Here is a 7,704-nt window from a genome sequence, read left to right on the forward strand (position 1 = left end):
TTCTCTGAGCAGTGCAGACGAGCTGCAAGAGTAGCTCATGGTGTCTTGTCAATGATATACAGGAATTTTTCTAGCAGGGATAAGGAGGTGATTATTCCCTTGTATAAGGCAATGGTTAGGCCACATCTTGAGTACTGTATACAGGTCTGGAGGCCTCATTTCAAGAAGGATGTAGAGCTGCTGGAACGGGTACAGAGAAGGGCAACAAGATTAGTGAATGGAACAAAGGGTTGCTCTTACGAAGAAAGGCTTAAGTTTTGCAAATTGCAGAGTCTGGAGACTAGGCACCGGCGAGGTGATCTGATAGAGGTGTATAAGGCTTTGAATGGTTTGAGCATGCTAAATGCCAATGGGATTCTTCATCTTTCTCAGAATAATCACCTCAGAGGGCATAAATTCAAATTGAGGAAGGACGGATGTCGGATAGATGTGCGGAAATTTGCCTTTGGCCAGTGGGTGGTTGGTTGGTGGAACCGACTTCCATCATTTGTTGTTGAAGTTGATAGCCTAAACAAATTTAAAGCTCAACTGGACAGGTATTTCAAACGAACGGAGGGGTGAAATGGGAGTGGGTTTTTTTTTTTTTTTTTTTTTTGGCTGATGCTGAATAAGCTTGCTTTCTTGCATCATATGCCTCTACTAATGCTAATGCTAAATAATTTTTAGGGTGGAGCAAGGCCCCTTGTAATATGAGGCCCTAAATTATAGCTTATGTGTAAATCCAGCCCAAGCTACATTATGCTAATCTGATGAAACACAGTCTTGTCATTCAATCAACTGCCAATTCCTTTAATACACTAATGTCAATCAGTCTTTTCATTTTAAATTAAGCTCTTTGGAATTCCACTATATTAATCATTACACTATTCTGGAAAACTGCCATAGAATTCTGAACTGTAACAAAATGAGAATTAATCCCATGAAATGTAAGATCATTAATTGCTGATTCCTGAAAGAAAAGAAAAATCTAATTTCTTTATATCACCAGCTGAACACCAATCACAAAGGTAGCTCATATAAACGGTCTCGGAAATACCATCTTTAAATTGTGCTACTTTAAAAATGTTACTGGTTCCATAATCCTAAAATTGCAGTTCTGCTTTAACCCATGGTATTATCTTACCTTTCATGGAATTTGTCTTGCTCTAGCCTCCATGAGGAATAAAGTCTACCAACATGCTTGAATGTATGCAAAACAAATTCATTAGTTATCTAACCTTTAGAAAACCAATGTTCCAGAGCAATGGTATTCAAACGTTTTTTTCAAATTGGACATATCGCTGACAATTTTCTTAAAGAAGTTTGCTCAGACATAAGGTTGGTTGAGTTTTATTGGCGCATCAGCGCTCAGACATAAGGAATGCAGAATTAAAATATGGACAGTACAATGTGTACAAAAAGGATGGACAGGCAGGAGGGAGAGGGGGATTGACTAGAGTGATCTCAGACTGTTTTTAAATTCTATGTAGTGGAACCAACTGATGATGTTACCAATAGCAAATTCTAAATGAGAAGCAATCATAGAAGTTACTAGGCTTTTCATACCAACTACAAGATGCTATTCACAAATTTCAGTTGAACTGATAAGACTTGTGGCAAAAATGCATTGGCAGCATACAAATTATCAGACAATACAGAAGCCTACAGCAGATTAGTCTACAATATATTCACAAAGAAGGTTCAGCAAACTAAGGCAAATTATCCGAGGTCTCTGGAAAGAACAGTAACAAACACTTTATTCATGCAAACACTAGAAGGAAAGGGATGAATGTTTATGATCCTCCTCAGGTTACTTATCAGTTACTTAAACTGAATAGATATTTTTCATCTAAATTCCCACAGGAGGAATTTTTTAAGGATGGGGATGCCAGAAGTTTATCAAACCGTAATAGACAGCTAAATGATATTGTGATAACTGAGAGAAATGTGGAAGAGAAATTGTTGAAGTTAAACATTAAAAAAGGCACCTGGAGCGGATGAGATCTATCCAATTATATTAAGAGAGGCAACAATGGAAGTAAGTAAACCTTTAGCCATAATTATGAGAGCATCCTTGGTTTCAGGGGAGGTCCCTATGGACTGGAGATGTTGAAATGTATCCCCAATTCACAAGGGATAAAGTGAGTAATTGCAGACCTATTAGCTTGACTTCTGTTCCAGGGAAAATAATGGAGTCACTGTTTAAAGTGGTAAGGCAGGACCATCTGGACAGGAGTGCAGTTTCACTCCTTCCCAGCTGGTTGCAGCACAGATTTGTTAAGGTGTGATCTTGTCTGGATACTATTATAAAGCAACAGTGACACTGGTTACAAAAAATAATTTTGACAATATATACTTACATTTCAGAAAAACATTTGATAGTGTTGCAAATTGCAACACTATTAAATGCAAATTGGAGCCGTGTGGCATTAATGATCTCTAAATTTTACCCCGGGGGCTCACATCTGGTGAGTATGGGCTTGGCACACCCAGGGTTCTGAGCTGGGTATTATCATTTTTCTATTTCTTGGTGATGCCCTTCTACTTTTGACTCTCTCTCTCTCTCTCTCAGGGTAACTCGGGAATTTTTTTTTTTCATTGGTGCAGCATAAGCCTCAGGCTTCCTTGCACCATATGGCTATTAATAATAATAATAAATTCATGTCATCTCTGCTGTTGTTGTTGTTATTTGGTTTTTAAGAGCATTAGCAACTAAGGCCATATTGCTCCGGGATATGCGGTGGTCATTCCCTGAATGACCTTTCCGCATCCTCCGTATTTGGTGGTGACGGGCTCGAACCCCGGTCTAATCAAGAAGCGTGTGCTACGCACTGCTGCTCCTTCCCACCTGGCTACGGAGGTCATCTCTGCTAAAGCCTCACTACTGAACTTCTTTATCTACTGACATTGTGTTATATCCTCATTCACTAGACAAAAGTTGCATTTCATATTTATATTACTAAAGATGATATCAATAATAATTACCTTTGTTAACCCTTGATTAATCAATATGAAGCTGAGCTCTTAAAATACCATTCTACTCCTCAATAAAATTAATCTGAAGCAGTGTGACTGAGGTGTAACAGATCCTCTTTTACTGTTGACTTCTGTCAAAACTGAAGGAACACCATTTCATCTCAATGAACTTTTTCTGTTGTTGAATTTTTTGAATTTTTTTTAATTTATTTTAAATTACTGTATTATGTTTGTTTGTCATGCTTATCACACATAACATTTACATTTTTGTTCTCTTTTCCTTTTGACTTCTAAATAACCTGTTGTTGAACTTGTTCCTTAAATAGGTGTAACCATGTGGTTACACCTATTTAAGGTTAGCCATGTGGGATTAATCTGAAAACTGATCCACAAGAAATAATACAATTAGTATGGCAACAACAACAAAAAAAAGTTCAACGAGATGAAAGTGTCCTCGTTTTCACAGATATCAACACATGGAGGAGGATGTGAAATTTGTTACACCTTAGCAACACTCTTTCAGATTAATTTTCTTGAGCAGAAGAGCAGTCTTCCTTTAACAACCAACTTCTGTGTGTTTAAACAGCCTTCACTGGAGATTAATTTGAATCCAGTTTCTTAGATCTTTTGAGATCAAAAATTGCTCAGTTCACAAAGCCAAAGTACTTTTTTACTTTTCTTCCCCTTGGTGTCTCTATTAAACAATTCAAGAAATCACCACTGGACAGGATTAAAATGATCTTGTGTCTGCAAGTGCCACAAGTTTAATTTCTGAAGTTTGTCATAGGACTTTTCTCAGAATTTTGAAATTATTGCACTCAGTTTTGTATATTTTACCAGTGATGTAATTATTTCCAATTGGTTTCATTTTTTATCAATTTAGAAATGTTGGCTTCATTCTTGTAAATTACAACGAAACTGCTGGTTCCAAAATGATACTGGAAGTTCACTATACGTCTATAGATTTTTTAATTTTTTTTTTAAATCTACAGTAAAGGCATACCTGGATGAATGATATTAATGCCAGCTTAATGTAACACATCAATAACACTAACTTTTGTCATTATCATGCCATTTATGTAACATGCTTTGGCAGGAAAGCTGATCATCTGAATAGCAATAACATGAATAACCTGTAAAGCATGCGTGTTGCTGAACAATTACACGGGTTTTATATTAAATTTAGTACCCTGGGTAATGGTAGAGAGGCATGTGATGTTTGTCCAGTTCCTCCTTGAATTTATTTAAGCTATCAACTTCCATAACAACAGATGGAAGTTTGTTCCAGCAATTAACCACCCGCTGGCTAAAGGCAAATTTCTGCACATGTATTCTATAACTGTTTTTCCTCAATTTGAATTTATGCCCCCTTAGATTCGTAATCTGAGCAAGTGGAAGAATCCCATCAGAATTCAGCGTGCTCAACCATTCAAGGCCTTATATACCTCAATCAGATCACCTTGCAGGTGCCTAAACTCCAGCCACTGCAATTTGCAGAACTTAAGCCTCTCTTGGTAAGAGGATCCCTTCATTCCCCTCACAAATCTTGTTGCCCTTCTCTATACATGCTCAAGCAAATCTACATCTTTCCTAAAATTAGGCCTCCAGACCTGTACACAGCACTCAAGGCATGGCCTGACCACTGCCTTATACAAAGGGTAATCACCTCCTTTTCCCTGCTAGCAAAATTCCTGTATATCATTGACAAAACCCTATGACCTGCTCTTGCAGCCTGTCTGCATTGCTCAGAAAACTTCATATCTGACTGCACAATTACTCCCCGGTCTTTTCCATTTTCTACCACCTTAAGTGTAGTACCACACAGTTGGTACGTTTCTCTGGGGTTACTTCTACCCATATGCAGTACTTTGCATTTGTCAATGTTAAACTTCAGCTGACACTTCTCAGCCCAACTTATCTAGATCCTGTTGCAGTAGCACACTGCCATTACTAGCCCTGCCAACTTTTGTATCATCTGCAAACTTCGACACTTAGCCTGATATACCTTCATCAATATCATTGATAAATATAAGTGGGCCCGACACCGAACCCTGTGGAACTCCACTAATAAAATTAGTCCACGAAGAGCAGCACCCATTGATTACCACCTTCTGTCTTCTCCCACTCGACCACCCTTTTATCCATTGTAGCAACTTACTCTTATAATACCATTCCGCTCCAATTTGTACAGTAGTCTTCCATGAGTAACACAACTCGCTCATTAGGACGATTTCATATTAATTGGGCCATATGAATTTTTATTTCATTGTAGGGTGATAAAAATCATATGGCGATAGTTCTACATCCTGTGAAATGAGCATTTGCCAGAACACCATAGTGGTTGACACTTCAAAATGCTGGGCATGAAGAAATAGTAGTAGTAGTGGCATGTGATGCAAGAAAGCAAGTGTATGAGCTTATGCAGCATCAGCCAAAAAAAAAATCCCACCATTCCCTCCAAATGCCTGTCCAGTTCCTCCTTAAATTTATTCAACCTATCAACTTCCACAACGACAGATGGAAGTTTGTTCCAGCAATTAACCACCCGCTGGCTAAAGGCAAATTTCCGCACATTTATTCTACATCTGTCCTTTCTTAATTTGAATTTATGCCCCCTTAGGTTCGTAATCTGAACAAGTGGAAGGATCCCATCAGAATTCAGCGTGCTCAACCCATTCAAGGCCTTATACACCTCAATCAGATCACCGTGCAGGTGCCTAGTCTCCAGCCACTGCAATTTGCAGAACTTGAGCCTCTCTTGGTAAGAGGATCCCTTCATTCCCCTCACCAATCTTGTTGCCCTTCTCTGTACATGCTCAAGTAAATCTACATCCTTCCTAGAATGAAGCCTCCAGACCTGTACGCAGTACTCAAGACATGGCCTGACCATTGCTTTATACAGAGGGACAATCACCTCCTCCTCCCTGCTAGCAAAATTCCTATATATATCATTGACAAAACCCCATGACCTGCCCTGGCAGCCTGTCTGCATTGCTCAGAAAACTTCATATCTGACTGCACAATTACTCCCAGGTCTTTTTCATTTTCTACCACCTTAAGTGTAGTACCACACAGTTGGTACGTTTCTCTCAGGTTACTTCTACCCATATGCAGTACTTTGCAGTCAAGGTTAAACTTCAGTTGCCACTTCTTAGCCCATCTGCCCAAATTATCTAGATCCTGTTGCAGTAGCACACTGTCGTTAACAACCCTGCCTACCTTTGTATCATCTGCAAACTTCAACATTAAGCCTGATATACCGTCATCAATATCATTGATAAATATACAAAACAACAGTGTACCCAACACCAAACCCTGTGGGACTCCACTAATAATATTAGTCCACGAAGAGCAGCACCCATTGATTACCACCCTCTGTCTTCTCCCACTTAACCATCCTTTTATCCACTGTAGCAACTTACCATTCTGTTCCAATTTGCACAATAGTCTTCATTGCGCAACAGTGTCAAATATAAAGAGAAGTTTCAGAAAACAGAAGTTCAGTGTCATTGGCTAATCTCTCCTCCCACTCCATACTTATGCTACTGAGAGGGTGGGGTTAATGACTTACTGTGAGCTAATGATTCCAAGTGACTTGGCATTAAAAGTATTTCGTAAAACTAAGTAAGCTTGTACGAATTTTTACCGCGTCGCGTCGGGAAATGTATGCGCGTGAATATCTAAACATCGTAAGGCCGTTTTAGCATTACCGTCAGCGTGTGAAAACTCCCATTCGGCCAAATGGGGTTTCATACGGTGAATTTCAGTTTTATTAACCATTAGTAAAAATTATTCGCATAGCATAATTCGTTCTTCTGAAAGCAGCCTCAGATCTCACACGCACACAAACATTAATTTGCCAATTCTGTTACCGATATGAGCGATTTCCATACTTCTTTCTACACTAGTAATTAAAGGGAATGTTTCGAAAAGAAATGCATATATAATGATATGATCTGAGGCAGCTGACTGAAAAATTCAAATTAATAAAAAAAAAATTTTAAGTTATGGTTCCACTTATGGCTTTTACCTAATGCTGTCAATGGAATAAGAAGTATTTAAATATTTCAGGGAACTACAAAATGTCCAAACACGTGCTAGGAAACTTGGAAATAAGGGGGGCCGAAGATATAGATATAAGGTCTCAAGTGAGCATTTTGTTGCTACTTCAGGCACTATCCATGCCGTTTCAATCATCAGTAAATAGCAAAATTGCCAGATATAGTCCAAAACACTAATTCCACACTAAACTACGTTCCACTGTCCAGACTGCTAAACCAATAGTAACAAAGCGCCACCTAACGTATCATAAAATCGTCATGAAATACATATTGCGGAAACAAAATTTATAATAAATAAGCTTTTGAAAACGGCTCACAGTTCAAAATATTTACAGCGACACACTAGTTGTTAGATACTAACTGTCAAACCCGAAATTTACTAAAAATAAAAAGGATATTTTAATACAAAAATAGCTTGAGCGGTTGTCCTTCCCACACAGTGGGGAACAGGATGGGTTACGAAACCCGTCAATAACCCAGGTATTTTTAAGGACTTTTTTCACTTCGTGGATGATCAGTCGGTCTCAGGCGAGGACAGCAAGATTAACCGGAAACAAAGTTTTTTCATCCAACAAAACAGGCAAATGGTGTAGAATTGTTTTAGGAGCAACAGCCACTTGAGCCATATTGCTCCGTGTATACTGTCTGTAAATTGCCTGTTTTTGGTTGATTTTCTGTTTGATGGACG

General features: G+C 38.6%; 1 protein-coding gene across 1 annotated transcript in view; it reads right to left on the minus strand.

Moving 5' to 3' along the window:
- The window catches only part of LOC150090519 (uncharacterized), a 131,048-nt gene extending 123,838 nt beyond the window's left edge, over positions 1 to 7,210 (minus strand). Inside the window, exon 1 of the mRNA XM_090378297.1 lies at positions 6,986 to 7,210. The gene's annotated coding sequence lies outside the window, so the exon portion shown is untranslated. The remainder of the gene's footprint in view (positions 1 to 6,985) is intronic.
- Positions 7,211 to 7,704: the final 494 nt, after the last annotated feature.

Source organism: Mastigoproctus giganteus, chromosome 1 (genome assembly GCF_048544385.1).
Source record: "Mastigoproctus giganteus isolate SK-2022 chromosome 1, ASM4854438v1, whole genome shotgun sequence".
Lineage (NCBI taxonomy): Eukaryota > Metazoa > Arthropoda > Arachnida > Uropygi > Thelyphonidae > Mastigoproctus > Mastigoproctus giganteus.